This window comes from Manis javanica, chromosome 10, assembly GCF_040802235.1.
Source record: "Manis javanica isolate MJ-LG chromosome 10, MJ_LKY, whole genome shotgun sequence".
Lineage (NCBI taxonomy): Eukaryota > Metazoa > Chordata > Mammalia > Pholidota > Manidae > Manis > Manis javanica.
This window is the reverse complement of record NC_133165.1, coordinates 100,067,038-100,083,716: the sequence shown is the minus strand read 5'-3', so window position 1 is coordinate 100,083,716 and position 16,679 is coordinate 100,067,038. Positions and strand designations below refer to the sequence as shown.

The 16,679-nt window shown below is 40.9% G+C and overlaps 1 protein-coding gene across 3 annotated transcripts in view; it reads right to left on the bottom strand.

The window, feature by feature from the left end:
• The window catches only part of ANO4 (anoctamin 4), a 388,856-nt gene that overhangs the window by 309,975 nt on the left and 62,202 nt on the right, over positions 1–16,679 (bottom strand). The window lies entirely within an intron of this gene.

Genomic DNA, 16,679 nt, shown 5'->3' with positions numbered 1-16,679 from the left:
GTATGTGGTTTTGGGTAAAACAACCTTGTAGAATAATTCATAGGCACACAGAAGTGTGAGAAACCCTGAGCGAGGTTAACAGAAGGGGCAAATCTCTTAGGGATGACGAAACAATGAGTGGAGAATTTTATACTTTCCCCACTTGCTTTTTCCCCATTCTGTTTTAATATTGAACCTATAAACTTAGTATATATTAATATGTTTTTGTTGTGATTAAATTAGATAGGGGAGTAGGTTGCACAGTTAAATGCCAATCAAACTGGGGAGAACTTTTCAACTTGGGGAGATTGTCTTGGGTCACCTTTTTGTCTCTGCAGAAAATATTAGTTACCACCTGATTGCCAAGAGGTAACAGGAAGATACAAATACCCCTAGGTTGGCTGGTCGTTTGGGAGGCTCATATGATACAGAGTTTTGTTTGTTTGTTTGTTTGTTTTAGTGCCTTCGTCCTGGTTTGCAGTTAGCTGCCTTCTCATCATAGCCTCACATGGTGGGGAAAGAAAGCTCTGGTCCCTTCATCTCCTTTTTATTTTATTTTTAACAGTTTTTTTATTAAGGTATTATTGATATACACTCTTATGAAGGTTTCACATGAACAACAATGTGGTCACTACAATCACCCATATTATCAAGTCCCCCCGATATCCCATTGCAGTCACTGTCCATCAGCATAGCAAGATGCCACAGAGTCACTACTTGTCTTCTCTGTGCTACACTGTCTTCCCCATGACCCCACACACACTGTGTACACTAATCATGATACCCCACAATCCCCTTCTCCCTCCCTCCCCACCCAACCTCCCCACCCCTCCCCTTTGGTAACCACTACTCCCTTAGAGTTTGTGAGTCTGCTGCTTTTTTGTTCCTTCAGTTTTGCTTCATTGTTAAACTCCACACATGAGGGAAATCATTTGGCACTTGTCTTTCTCCTCCCAGCTTATTTCACTGAGCAAAATACCCTCGAGCTCCATCCATGTTGTTGCAGATGGTAGGATCTGTTTCTTTCTTATGACTGAATAGTATTCCACTGTGTATATGTAGCACATCTTCTTTATCCATTCATCTACGGATGGACACTTAGGTTGCTTCCATTTCTTGGTTATTGTAAATAGTGCTGCAATAAACATCGGGGTGCATGTGTCTTTTGGAATCTGAGAGCTTATAGTCTTTGGGTAAATTCCTAGGAGTTGGATACCCGGGTCAAATGGTATTTCTTGATACAGAGCTTTTAATTTTCTGTTTTTATGCCTCAAAGTGGAAGTATCTTAGACGTTTTGCTGTGATCTCCACCCGGAGGCAAGCGCACTCCGGGAAGCCCGGGCACCACAGCTTAAAGGAAGGGCAGAGCTCCAAGGAAGCAGCTAACTCACCCCTCGAATGAGCCACAGCAGGAGACCGTAAAAATGTTCCACAGAAATGAATATAATAACATGACATTTTGGAAATGAGAAGATGGTTTGCCAGAGTAGTCCATGTACATTAAATAAGGAAAACGTGGGAGACAGAGTCTCAAATTTTGGGTAAATACTCACGTCAGGTCAACTCCAGTCAGCAAACATTTAAAACAGACCTACTACATCAGGGGTATGGAGACTTGGAAGTGGCAGTCCCTGCCTTCAGCAAGTTTACAGTCTCATGGACAGATTCCAATCTTTTTTAAATTTCAGCACTGTGATTCTTGCCAGGACAAAAAATGTTCTATTTTATTGTCCCTTGAGTGAAACCAAGGTTGGACTTTGGACTCTGGTTTTAAATTAGCCTAATGAGGTGTTTTCCATAACCAAAGTCATTTGGGAAATACAAATACACAAATTATTTCTTTAATCTCATTAAAACATGAAAAGGTTTTTAACTAAATATTTGCTTTTATCAGCATCAGCAGCTTCTGACACTGCAAAAACATGGGCTTCATAACAAAGAACATATTTAATGAGGGAATATTATTTAAAGCTCCCAGAGTAATTGAGATTAATACCGTTTAGGGAACAGGTTCAATACCTTGAAAATATAGGGTGATAATGAAGCATGAAAATGATAAAACTGCAGAAGTACAAATTACTTAGATTAAATAATTACATCTATATAACAATTAGGTCAATGAAAGGAGATATTTCAGTCACCTAGTCAAATGCAATTAACTTTTGAAGTTTTCCACTTTTCCACCCTACCCTCCTCAAACATGACAGAAACACTTCCCATTTCAGATAGCAACAAATGGCAGTTAATTTAAGGTGAAATACAAAATACTGACCCAAGTCAATTAAACTTGGTACAACTTCAGGGACTGTATCTTGCTCCCTGGTGTTAACAACAGTATGTAATGCGTAAAAAGTTCGGGAAGTGTTAGAGAAAATTCTACAACAGCATGATTTAATGCCTTTTTTTTTTTAAGTCTACAAGGTAATTTGAATTGTGTACGTACGTCAGTGAGGTTTCCCTTTATTTGTTTTCATACTACTTTGTGCCACACTTTATTCTAGGTGCTTCGTGTCTCTCTCAGTCTACACAGCACTCCTAGGACATGATTATTATTATGTTCATTGGAGTAACTGGGACTCAGGGAAGTTAAGTTTTCTTGCCCAGGTGACACCACCAGTATATGAATCCAAACAGCCTCAAAAATGCTTCCTTTTCTCCATGAAAACATACAGATTTGGACATGGAAGAGACCCATCAAAATGGTTTCCAGTATATGTGTGAGATTATTTGGGGATGCTTCCCACAGTATTACATGAGTATGGGTGAAATAGGAATGAGACAAATACATGTAAAATAAGAAAAGTTCTCTTCACCTCAGAGATTAAACATAACCCTGTTATACAACAGAAACAAATTCTTGGTACTTAAAAAGAGCAAGTAATTTTTATTTGTTGATTTATTTTTTCCAACTCTGACCCTTTGTTAGATTTTAAAATCAGGATGAGTGGTCCTCAATTACTAGAAGAGTAGGAGGAAAGCATATTCCAGAAAAGTGTGGGATCTGACACAAACATTACAGTATATTCCCTTGTCTAACACCTAAATTCTCCTTCAGTATTCAGAGGAAGGCATAAACTCCAGAGAGAATAGGTTGTTCTGCTAATGTGACCAGAGGTCACTGGCTGAGGATAATTTTCCCAAAGTGCTTAGTAGGCAGGCTTTCAAATATGCAACACAGCTCCAAATATGTAAGAGGTAAATAATCTGCAGTATGTAAATATGGTCATGGCATCCAAATCTTAAAAAATTTGTTTGCACTCAGCGTTTCTCAGCCAGAAGAATCCTATGGGATAATGAAAGATCAAATAATAAAGAATCCTTGTGATCACAGACGTACATTTTCCTCTTCTTTCTGAAGTTAGAAAAATAACTCTACAGCTGGCTTGAAGAGTCAGAGAGCTGGACTGAGCCTGGGGAGACTGAAATAAGGAGCGTATGTGTGTGTATACAAACGCAAAACTAGCATGTGCATCTAAAATCCAAGTGGTGTGTCTCCACATCCAATTAGTCCTTAAATTTCACCAAAGTTACTGCCACAATTCTCAACACCTAATTAGGGATTACAACCAATTCAGGGCCTTGTTCCCTCTCAACTATTACAATAGCTTCTAACTTTTTCTCTCTTCCAATACCACCTCCCCTTGCTAACAGCATCTGCTGTCTAAAACACAGCATATATAACCAGGCCTTTCCCTTGCTAACAAACCTGGCATGATCAGGCCAAATGCAGCAGCTCCAGAGCCTGACATTTAAGGTCCCTGGCAATCTGACTTCAGTCTACCAGCATCATCTCCCACTGCTGCTTCCTACATATCCCAGGCTCTGGATATAACTCCTTACTCTCTGTTCCTCAGAGACACCATAGTCTTTTATGGTGGTAATCTGTTTTTCCTAGAACAACCTTATCTCCCTAGAGAAACCCTACTACTCATCCTTCAGAGCCCAGTTTACTGTTTTCTTGGCAAAGCTTTCCCTAAATTGCCCAAAGTAACTTTATCACTTCTTCCTCTAGTTCTGTAGCCATTTTTCTAGTTTTTATTATTATTATTATTATTATTATCATCATCATCATCATCATCATCGGGCAAATAACACTGTGCTAAATTGGTACCCCATAACCCATTTAATTGGGGTCCTTTGATGTTCGCAGTGTCTGGTACACAATAGGAGGTCAATAAAAACATGATGCATGATCCATCTTTTATGGATCCATCAGAAGCACTTTGAAGAAAGTACAGATTTGTTTTCTGGAAGTCTGAAAGACTGTAAGCTTAGGAGCCATATAGGCCTGCTTCTTCCTTCAGGAGTTTCTGTAGTTTAAGGAAAGGACCTGGACTACAATCACGAGAGCCAAGTCCCAGCCCTATCTCCTGTGTCACCACAGGTCATCTCCTAACCTAAATGAGAATAAAACTTGTCCTGTTTATCTGAAGGACTCTTCTGAGTTGCATATGTGGAACTGTATGGTAAAGTACTTTATAAATCATAAAATACATGTTAGTAGCATAGTTATTGGTGCTGCTGTCATCAGGGGTTAATAATTGTTAATATCCCCTCAAAGCCATCACAAAATATATATTAAGACAGATACGTTATGCAAGCCAGCCCAGGAGGCCAGTGACTCAGCACTTAGGCACTCCAAATGCCTTGCTTCACTTCTGCCAGCCTGCAGTTAAGAACAGAAGAGCCTAGCCAGGCCTGATCCCGCCACCCAGTACCCTCATCTAGGAAATGGGAGTAACAACACCTACCCCACTACGCCGCTGCATGAGAAGGGGTATAAATATTTATAGGGAGTGTATATACATCTAGTATGTTTATAAGCCTAATAAGCATTCCATTACTGATTGGAAAAAGCTAGCCATTCTCCCTAACAATATCTGCCTATACCCCAACCACTGCCCTTCTGTTTCTTGAACTGACAGAGCTCATTCCCACCCCAGGGTCTGTGCATGTATTTCCTCTGCCAGGAACCCCATTCCCTTAGATCCTCATAGAGCGTCTTACCAGCAAGGCTTCCCTGACCCTGCCAATCATTTTCCTGCATATTAGTTTTTACTCTTTTCCTAACATTTGTCTCTAAACATCTTATTTGATTGCTGATTTGTCTCTCTGCTGCACTACTGCATGCTCCTCTCAAGCAAAGATCATCTCTTTTGTGTTCCTCATTGTGTGCCCCAGAGCCTAAAATAGTGTCCAGGAGCTAATGCGTACTCAGTATACACATTTCTTGAATATTTATAGCATGACACATGTTTGTACAACTGTTTCTATGTTCTATACTTTTGTAAGTCCCAATTATCCTTGACTATTGAGGAGAATGAAATCTTAAGAGTCACCCAGGGCAATATCACAAGATTCAAATTTATACAGATATTGAATAGTGTGTGATAGACATTAAAATAGTACCCAGGGGCAAGGGGCACCTACAGCAATATGCCATCTTCTGCCCCACTAGAAACAGGAACTTACCAAGAATGGAATGCTGATCCATACCTCTGTAACTGGGAGGGAGGTACTAAACAAAAGTATTAAATTATGTTTATTCAGTAAATCAACAGATTCACTGGATCCTTATTTCCCATTTCCCTTCCCTTATTTTAGGTTAAAATTGCTCTGGTCCAAGCTTATCCTGAGAAGAAACTGACAAGATCCCACATCTCTAAAGCATCCACCAGAACAAATGGTGTCAGACTATCAGAAGCCCAGGAATCCAGACAAATTCCCTTTCATCCCAGGGAGCCGTCCTGAGGGCAAGATACAGAAATCCTCCAGGGCCTGATCACAGCATCCCTGTTTCTGACTAGCCCAGCCTGAGAAAAGGCCTAATAAATAAATAACCATGGCAATCCTGTATAATGCATGAAGGTTACTTTCCAATGGTCACCTGGAAGGACACAGTTTTCAATTAGACTATTTTCAATTAGCAAGAGCGTACCAATCTGTCACTGGCAGGAAGTAGGAAACAGGTAGCTATTGTTTTTTTTTAAAGGGAAAACATCCTAGACCCAATACTAAATACATCTTTTTCTCTCAAACCTGCTCTTCCTCTGGCTTTCCTTTTTCCCATTAAAGAGCAACACCATCTACTCTATTGCCCAACGAAAATGCCATGCATTGAACTCTTACACATTAGGCTCTTTGGGCCACTTTAAAGGGCACCTAGAAATCTCAGCATCATACTTATTTTAACTCACCTTGTCCATACCACCTCCTGAACATTTCATTCTTACTTCCATCATCTCCCACAGCTGCTGCCCTAGTCTGGCTACCAGTTCCCCCCTGGGCTAATGTGATGGTCTCAGAAGCAGTCTTCCTGACTTGAGCCTCACACTGTCAGGTCCATCCTTTGCAGCTACTTGAGGATTTTTAAATGAAACCCCTGTCATGCCTTCTCCCACTGAGAACCCTGCTCCTTAGCCTGTGCAGGATGAAGGGCATTCCTTAACCTAACACCGGGAGCCCCCACACCCGCACACCCCAGATTGCTCTACCTTTTCTCTTGCCATCACTCCCACTTGCCTCCCCCATTCATCCACGTCCTGATACTCAGAGCTCCAGAACTCACCCACACTATTTAAATTCCAGGGTCCTGCCACAGCTTTTTCCATTGCTTAGAATTTCTTATCCCTGCCCTCCTCCTGAATTCTTACTTTTTCTTCAGGATCTAATGCAAGCATCTCCATGCTCTTTGAAATGTTCCCTAATACTCACTCCCTATATTCCAGTAGAGTTAACTCTTCCTAAATTAGCACTTATCACACAGCATTATAACTATTTTATTGTCAGATTCTTCCAGGAAAGTCCTAGTCCTGAGTTTTATTCATCTTCATATCCCCAGAAATACACTATGAAGATCCTCAAATAAATGGTAATAGAAAAACTGGGTTTCCCAGTGTATCTGACCCACTTACCAGACTGTGTTCCATGAAGGATGGAAAAGTATCTTACCTATCTTTCTAACCCCTCAGCTTATCACAATAACTGGCACATAGGATGCTCAGTGTATATTTGTAGAATTGTTTTTCACATGATTGGGGGGGAAATCCTTTAGTTCAAAGAATTTAAAAATCCCTGAGCTCATTTTTAACTAGCTCAATTTAAAAATTTAAATCTAAGAATTCTCCTGCTTGAGATTATAAAATACCCACAGCTATTAAATTACTCCACAAAGACTCAACTTCTGAAACTCCTGGCCTTTAATGGTAACCCAACTAATTGGGGCACTGGGGGACAATAAAGCATTCCAAACATAATTTCTACTTGAAACTGCCCAGCAGAAGAAAGACCGTTGATTCTCCAGCAGAAGGGGCTTCTTGGAGAGATGTTGCCAGAATTTTCCTGTGTGCAGAATTTCACTCTTAAGAGCAGGGCTACCCCTTGGGTGTATATGTTCCTTAGAAGCCCAGTGTCCCACCCAACATACAGGCACCATTGCAACATGGGGTATACCTTCTGGAGGTGGGACAAGACCTAGAGCTTACAATGGACCCTCTACACCAGCCAGAGGATTTTCCAGTTTCTTCACCCTTTATTTATCTCACAGGCAGTTAGCTACAGCGTGCTTCAAGGAGTGGAATAAAACTTGGCCCACAGATACCAGTGGCCATCAGCACCTGGAGAACTAATCCACCCTTTGGGTGGCTATATGGGGGACATACATATCAGGAAGGAACCCACCCAGTGACTGCAGACACCTGCTGAATCAGCCAGGGAGGCAGAAGAAAGCCCACGCCCCCCCACACTCCCAGTGTTGCTGATCCACAAGCAGAAAATCAAGAATGAACTATAAGATCAGTGCTTCATGTACACTAGATGTGATTATCTAATCTGTAGTTTTTACACAATTTCTCCTCATTTCTCTGTAACCAGTTTTGGGTTCTATTTGAGCTGAGAGGAGAAAGCAGAGTGAGCATTTTAAAGGACAGTTTCATATTTTGTGAAATGAAACCAGGCCATGTACTGACCATTCTACACCTTTGTACAGATGAGTGTTTTTCCTTTTTATGAATTTTTAAGAAGTCTCTTGAACCTCTAACAAAATGAAATCTCTATTACTGGTGGACATGCAAAGGTCCTACAACCACTTTGGAAAACAGTATAGTGGTTTCTTATAAAACTAAACACACCCTTATACTCTTAGCATGCCATGCAGCAATTGTGCTCCTTGACATTTACCCAAATGGGTTGAAAACCCATTTCCACATGAAACCTGCACAGATATTTATAGCAGCTTTATTCATAATTACAAACACTTGGCAGTAGCCAAGATGTCCTTCAGTAAGCAAACATACAAACTGCAGCGCATTCAGACAATGGAATATTACTTGGCACTGAAAAGAAATGAGCTCTCAAGCCATGAAAGAGTCTTGAAAGCATGTTACTAAGGGAAAGAAGCCAATCTGAAAAGGCTACATGCCACCTGCTGCCAACAACATGACATCTGGAAACAGGGGGTAGGGGGAAGGGAGGGATGAATGGGTAGAACACATGGGAATCTTACAGCAGCGAAACCCCTCTGTATGATGTGTTACCAGTGGTACCTGACATTGTACACGTTTTGGGTCTTGACAAGTGTGTCGCACCAAGGATGAACCCTAATGTATACTATGGACTTTGGGTGACAAAATGTCCATGTAGGTTCATCAACTAACAAATGCACCGACTCTGGTGTGGGATGTTGATAACGGGGGAGGCTGTAGGAATGGGAGCAGAGGTATATAACAGTTCTCAACTTTTTGCTCTATTTTGCTGGAAATGTAAAACTTCTCTTAAAAAAAAAAAAAGGCTGTTTAAATACCCTCCCCAAATCTGAATTTCCCTGAAGACTAGGCAATTTTTCTGCTAATTTCGGTTGTCTTATGAAGTAGATAATACTGGAAAATGGCTTTTTCAAAAGAAGAAACAGTAAGAGGATTCCCATACCCCCAAACAAAGGAAAGTTAAGTCCTAAGAAATTCACTGTGACAGTCACACAGTTGAATCACATAGCCTTGTTTTGTTTTTGGTTTTTTTTGTTTTGAGAGGGCATCTCTCATATTTATTGATCAAATGGTTGTTAACAACAATAAAATTCTGTATAGGAGACTCAATGCTCAATGCACTGTCATTAATCCACCCCAAGCCTAATTCTCGTCAGTCTCCAATCTTCTGAAGCATAACGAACAAGTTCTTACATGGTGAAAAAATTCTTACATAGTGAATAAGTTCTTACATGGTGAACAGTGCAAGGGCAGTCATCACAGAAACTTTCAGTTTTGATCACACATTATGAACTATAAACAATCAGGTCAAATATGAATATTCGTTTGATTTTTATACTTGATTTAAATGTGAATCCCACATTTCTCCCTTATTATTATTATTATTATTATTATATTTTTAATAAAATGCTGAAGTGGTAGGTAGATGCAAGATAAAGGTAGAAAACATAGTTTAGTGTTGTAAGAGAGCAAATGTAGATGATCATGTGTGTGCCTGTAGATAAGTGTTAATCCAAGCTAGACAAGGGCAATAATACATCCACGGATGCAGAAGATTTCTCTCAAAACAGGGGGGGTGAGGTTCTAAGCCTCACCTCTGTTGATCCCCAATTTCTCACCTGATGTTCCCCCTGCGACTGTGCCTGTCTTAGGTTGTTCCTCCCTTGAGGAATCTTACCCGTCTCTGGCTAACCAGTCATCTTCCGGGGTCATACAGGGAAATGTAAAGTTGGTAAGTAAGAGAGAAGCAATATTGTTTGAAAAGGTTAGCTTTTTACTTCTTTGCAGATTCATAGCCTTGTTTTTATACCTCAGCATTTGCAACTATGAGTGTTATGATGGCTGGAATATTCCATGTGCACAGTTTCCACTGTTAAGGCTTCACAAACCAGAACACTATGAATATACTGTGAATTCTACTAAAAAATTCAAAAGAAATTATTTAGAAATTCTACCCCTTTCCTTCTAAGGCTTGTACCCTTTTAAATTGATTTGCATTCCTGCCTAGGAATAAATTTAAAAATGTGTTAAGTCTAAGGAAAAAAAATAGCATGCAGTTCTCTCTATGCTGGACAGGAAAAACCAACTGTATAGATTTAACTACACCTTTAAATTATCAAATTTCAACTGCAATTACTAAGAAAATGAAAAAAAAGTGAAAGGAATGTCTTTATACAAGAAGAAAATTGGATTTCTGATCTGGGAGAAAAGAGGAGGAAAGGAGAAAGGAGTGAGAAAAGCAGAAGGTAAGTGTTGGGGGTAAAGAGGGAGGTGGAGTGCCACATCAGATCATAGAACAGTCTCTGTTTTCCTGAAATTCACAACATGGCAGGTTAAAAAAAAAAGAAAACATGAGTGCATAGCTGCTTCCAAAGCAGGCAGATGGTAATAAACTCCAACACAGAGGTGCAAGAGGCATGGGGTGGGGATACCCAGGGGAATTTAGAAGACCCTCTGGGGAGGGAAGACTTGACTGGGCCTCTGAGAAAGAGCGGGATTTCTGCATGTAGAGTAAGTTAGGACCAGCCATGAAAGTCATTCCTGTTAAAGTCACAGCCAGGAGTTAAGAGAACTGGGTCAGTAATGAATTCATTTGTTCATTCGGGCATTCAACAAACACCTGTTTAGCACCTACCAATGAGTGACATTGTAGGTGGTGGAAGACAAGGGGTTAAGCAAAATATGCTAAGCAGTGATAAAACTGCACACAACTGTGAACTTGAGGTTGATTGGTTAGGGAGGCAGAGAGCCCAGTGGGATGGATGCCCTGGGGCCTCTCTCACCATCCATTCCTCTTCTAATCTCCCTTGCCATACAGAGGCCAGCAAACTAAAACCTGCATTCCCCCAGACTCCTTCAAGTTAGGACTCAGAAGGAGGATTAGGTTCCACTAATTCATGAACTTGCATGAGATGAAGACCATCTTCCTGACCCCTTTTGGCAGCTTTCCTGTCTGACAGGTGTGTCACAGAGGTGTGAGGTTTACCCGCAGCACCACTCCACGGACGTCTTCCGGGTGAGGAAAGGCAGCTGAAGGATAGGGGCATCACTGGCTTCCTGACCCATGAGTAGCCACTCGGCTGATGTTCCTGACTGAACTCCAGGCTTCTAGTAGAGACCTCAGAGGAAATCTTCCTACACCCTTCCTGTACCTGCTCCTCTAACCCTCCTCTGATTTTATAATCCCTAAACCTCATGTTAAACCCCTTCCTGGTTAAAATACTTTGAGTGGCTTCTGTTTCTCATACTGAATCCTGATTGGCACAGTCAATAAGGAGTTTTAAGCAAGAGGGAAATGCGGCCAGATGTGTGCTTCAGGCAGTGACCTTGGCAGCTGCTGAGAAGATGGACTGGAGAAAAGACAGATGGACCAGAAAGAGATTTGGGAACCTCTTAGGAATATCCAACCAGGACTAGTGTGCCTGGAATACTTGGACTGAATCAAATAGCTGTAGTGGAATAGTATAGAAGGGGTAGAAACAAGGTATTTCATGGATAGAATTTACAAGGTCCACTGGAAATGGGGTGGGATGGGAAGAAGAAATTTGACCTTGACCCACTATGTCACTGTGACTCTGCTTGGGGACCTTGAAGTGATTCCACTGCTCTCTGTCCTTTGCTATCCCAGCACCCATCACACTTCCTTAAAACTTCTCTACTCCCCAGTCTTCAGAGTGGACTTTCTTGGTCTTTGGTGCACACTCAGGGTGCAGAGCACAATGAATGGCCCAGAACAGAGTGCTCACTACACACCAGTTGAATGGATACAGGAAGGAGGGGGAGAAGAGGCCATTGTGAGGACTGGAACGCTATTAACCAAGGAAGCAATCACGGGCTGAGTACTGCTTGAGTCATGTTGAACCTCAGATTGCATGGGGCATCCAGGTGAAAATGAGCATCCTGGGAGAGATATGGGTCTGGTGGTTGGAAAACATGAGCTTGAGAAATTTTGGATCCAGTGCACAGAATGAAAGCTGACTGCTTCCTAGGAGAAGATGCCTCAGGAAACCTTGGGTGATACTCATATTACTGCAGTTATACAGAGAAGACAGTCTATAAAATGCCAGTTACCATATTAGACAGTATACACACATTGTCCTGTTCATCCTTGTAAGTGAGGTACAGTGTTATCATCCCCATTTTACTGACGGGAAAACAAGCTCAGCAAAGTTACGCATTGCCCAAGGTCACGCAGCCAGTGATTACAGAGCCGAGGTTCAAACCCAGGGCTTCCTGACTCCAGAATCTGTGCTCCTATGTTCCTACAGCCTCCATGAGAAGGAGTTAGAGAAAGTGTCTAAGGACCAGTCAGAGGGGCAAGAAGAGAAACAGAGAAATGCTGTGACACAGAAGCCAAATAAGCAGGTAGGAAAAATGATGGCAGACTAGAAAATGCCCAGAGGAAGCCACAGGGTTAGCCGTAAGCAAGTGACCTTGGACAGGGCAAAGAAGAAGAGAGGCACAGAAGCCGCATATTTTGGTAGTAAAAGGAAAATGAATAGGTGCTTTTTATGGGCCATAATCAAAAAGCTTGGTAGTAATTAGAAGGAGGGAGGTCAGACAATTTTAGGAGGAGAAACAATCAATCATGGTTTCTTTAACATAAGCACAATGTTTACGGCCAAAGAAAGAAGAGTGAGAGGTAGTAATCAGAGATACAGGATGTAAAGACAATGAGTAAGAAAGGTTCCACAGAGATGGAAAGAATGGATGAGCCAGCCAGTGAGAAAGGAGGGCAGGCAGGCGGACAGTAAGACTGAGCTGTGGTCCCCCACAGGATGTCGAGGCAACGAGTATCTGAGGCATGCTTTCCAGTTTGCCAATAAGCCTCACAGACATTATGCATGTGTGCTCATCAGGCTACATACAAAACAAACTATTTCTTTCCTTTCGATTGGAATTCTATCAACCTACTTTGTAGCACTGATTATCTCGCACAGATAGGAAGTACTCATAGGAGGTGAGATTTGTCTTTGGTTAGCCACAAGAAAATCATCACTGAATTGTCATTTGTTAAATGCCACCTTTTTCATAGTTTTTCAAACTCCATGGTAGAGAATAATAAAGGGGCCCTTCATAGCTAAACAATTATCAACTGTCATTAGAATTAAAGACTATGTCAGCAGAGCTATAGAAATACACAGAATACAGTCAGATATCATTTAAAGAGTTACAGATGTGACCAGGAAAAAAAAGAAATTACACAGCAAGTAGACTGATTAAATCCAATCTAGTAGTAGAGCAACCTGCATGGATGATTAAAGACCTAAATCAGACTAGAGAAAGTTCAACCAGAATCCCAAACAGGGGACTGCAAAACCATTCCCCGTGGACAAGTGGATTTGGAGGCCTCACTGGCACAGCAATTGTGGGAAAGAGTTCCTTCACGCTTCTAAGAAAAATCCACCCAGGCATCTGTCCCCACTGACCCTCAATAACTAGAAGAATGGTTGATGACAGAATTACTTTGTTGATGGGTAAATAGCTGGTAAGCCTGGAAGAGCTTAGAAATTCATAGAAATAATGTTATAATTCAAACCCACCATACCAGTATTTTTTGTGTGTTTGGTATTTTAAGTGTTTATAATGTTTAAGAGTTTGACACATTAGACTAGCTAGGAGATTAGTGCTGTGATTCCAATGGGAATTACATGATTGAATAACAAATGTGATTTCCAGTGAAAAGGTAGAGAACTTTGCTAAATTTGTTAGACTGTTTAGGAGAACTTATGTTTCACCACATGTATACATTGATTAGATTTATAAGAATTAGGAAAATTTTGCTTGTTGGGCAGGCAAATGAGGTCTTGAGCCAACAGGACATGAAGATTGTTGATGCATTAAAATGTTTAGGAGAATTTACTTACATGAGGCCAAACAGTAACAAACAGATTTCCTGGGATTATTCACATTTATAAATGTAGAATTGACTAATAAGGTTTGTGAGTTAAACTTAAAAGCCTAAGGAAAAACGAGGCTTTTGACTTTGTAACTTGAATAAATATGAATGTTTAAATGGCTGGCAAATACAAATAGTCTTTTGGGAGCACACAAATCCCAACAAAGATATCACAAAACTCACACTGACATGAATCACTCATATAGAAGGACACTGAAACCCTACATATCAAGCACCTACTGTGTGCCAGCAATTGGGAGAACAAAGACAAGAGCATGGTGGGGAAGACAGAAGCACAGATGAGCAACTGCAGCACGACTGAGTAAAGTACTTCACAGGATGAAAGACCAGGATGTCTGGGAAGCCTGGCATGCCCAGCGCAGATTTGAGGGTTAGAAGTTTCCCTGAAAAAGAGCTTCTAAACTGAGCCAGTGCAGTGTGATTGTGGAGCCACTCAGAACAGTGGCTGGTGATGGTCTCAATGCTCTCTTCAGAACCAGCTGCCATCGTAGAATCAGTAAGAATAAAGAAATTGTCATGAAGCCAGGCTGCATTGCATGAATCTGAGGTTTTCTGGACCTACACAGGGATCTCTCTGCCTCCCTGTCGCTGACTGCAAGCTCCTTATTATGCCAATAGAAGCATCCAGCTGCATGCCTAGATGAAGCAGGAAGAATCTGGAACCAATCTATTATGGTGGGGAATTTCCAGTTGACAATAAAGGAGAGTTCATAGAGTCAGAGTATTAAGGCCAGGGCACTTCAGAAAGTGCTTAGTCCTGCATTAAAAAAAAAAAAATACAGACACCAAAGCCTCTGTATCACACTCACTGGAGGCTGGAGTCCCAGAATGTATGTGTAGATACACTGACGTAATGTATATACATTAATTTAGTTATGGTGTTTTTTTAAATAATAGTAGTAACATATGAGATTACGTTTTCACAGTGAACAAACACCACAGTGTCTATAAAGTAAAAAAGAGAGATTTCCCTACTTCACCATCCCTAACCCAGAGGTATTCATTCTACAACATGTGTAAGTGTGTGAGTGCATATTTTAAAGGCTCTCCAACTAATATGTTAATGGAAGAAGCAGGGTGGTGGATATTCATTTTAAAATTCTTTCTACATTTCTGTATGTTTTAAGACACTTATAATAAACTGTTTGGGAAACAAAAGTTTTCCAACAGATTAGGATGTATAACTGGGGCTGACATCCACTGTTCCAGGTTATAACAAGTTTACAAATAGGAGAACTTTAGGCTGTGAAGGTAAATGCTACCTGCCCAAACCCAACAGGGTGGAGGGTAAAGTCAGCCATGAACTTTGATCTTCCAACTTTTTCCCCCGTGTCCTTTCTAACACACCGTGCAATCTCCCACAGGAGAGGCAGCCCCAAAGCACATCAGGAAAGGAGGCTTATCAGAGTTGCCTTTTCTGGACTTGAAATGACCAGGACTCTAGTGTTTCGATTCTTCCTTGGGACCGAAGACAACACTCAATGTTCTAGAGCTAGGCTGCTATAATCTTTAACTTGTGTAAGTTGATTGAAGTACTGTGATTTGCCTTGCTGACTCACATTGCCCTAAAGTGCTTTACGATTTTGGAGAGAACACAAGCATACATTCACCCTTGTTTGTTAAAAGTATTAAAGTCTATCAAAATTCCTTCCTGTGCAAAAGGAAAAAGACGTTTTCAAAAGCTTTAAGCATTATCCTCTAAAGCCAATGAGAAAACCTCACAATGCCATGACAGTACAAGGATATTCCTGATCACAAGGAAAATCAAGGCAGTAAGTCACCATTGCTGAATGGGGGATATTAGCATGAGTAAAAGGTTGGAAAGAAGTCTTTACAGATGCTACAATTCATTTTGTGGGAGTGGGAAGATGGGGATTCAGTTTACAAATCTGAATTCCAAGCAATATCATTACAAAATAATGACACTGTTTATTGCCAAATTTTATATGCAACACAGACAACTTTTTCCTCCTTTACCTGCAGACAACTTAGAAAAAAATCTAACTTATGGAATCTCTTTATTGAAGAACCCAAACATCAGAGAAACTGACTGTTAGGGCTGCATCTGCCAGTCTAGGGAGAATTCTGGGAGCAGCTTCTTGTTCCTGGCTTTGGTTCTTCCCAGCAGTCAGTTCAAAATATAAATAGGGACATAGAAATCAGGAGGCCTGGTTTCTAGTCCTACCTTTGTCACTAAATTGCTCTCCCAGCTTCCTTACCTGCAAAACGGGGAACTAAATTGTCTCTCAGGTAGGTGCCTTATAACTAAAACTGGGCTGAATACCTGTACCTCCCATCTAACACATTTGGTAAACAGTGTCCCTAAAGGGTTATCTTAAATGCCACTACCTGGACATTTTTCTCATACGTTATCATTCAGGCTCACCTTCCATTCACTCCCAACCAGTCCTGCAAAATGTATTCTGCAAGGAAGAGGTACCCCCAAAGGAAAAAAAAGGGCAGGAATCATTTGAAAAGCATTCACTTTTCCTTTTTTGACTAGTATCCACAAAAAAAATACTGTAAAGACAAAAAGTAACCAGTGGGTGGACGCTGGAATTGAAGATTTTGAGGGGGAGTTTTAATTAACTTAACTTAGAAACAGCTCTTAAAGGCTACCACGATTTTTTTTTTAAATGACCAATTCAAGTAGCCTCTTCACATTCAGGATGACCCGTCCAAACGAAGATCCACAGAAACTATCTCATCAGCAGATGCCTGTACCCCTCGACCCCTGCAATGAAAGGTCTACAAAGGAAAGGAAAGTTAAGTGACAAGACTTCATCTTCCCAGGGAGG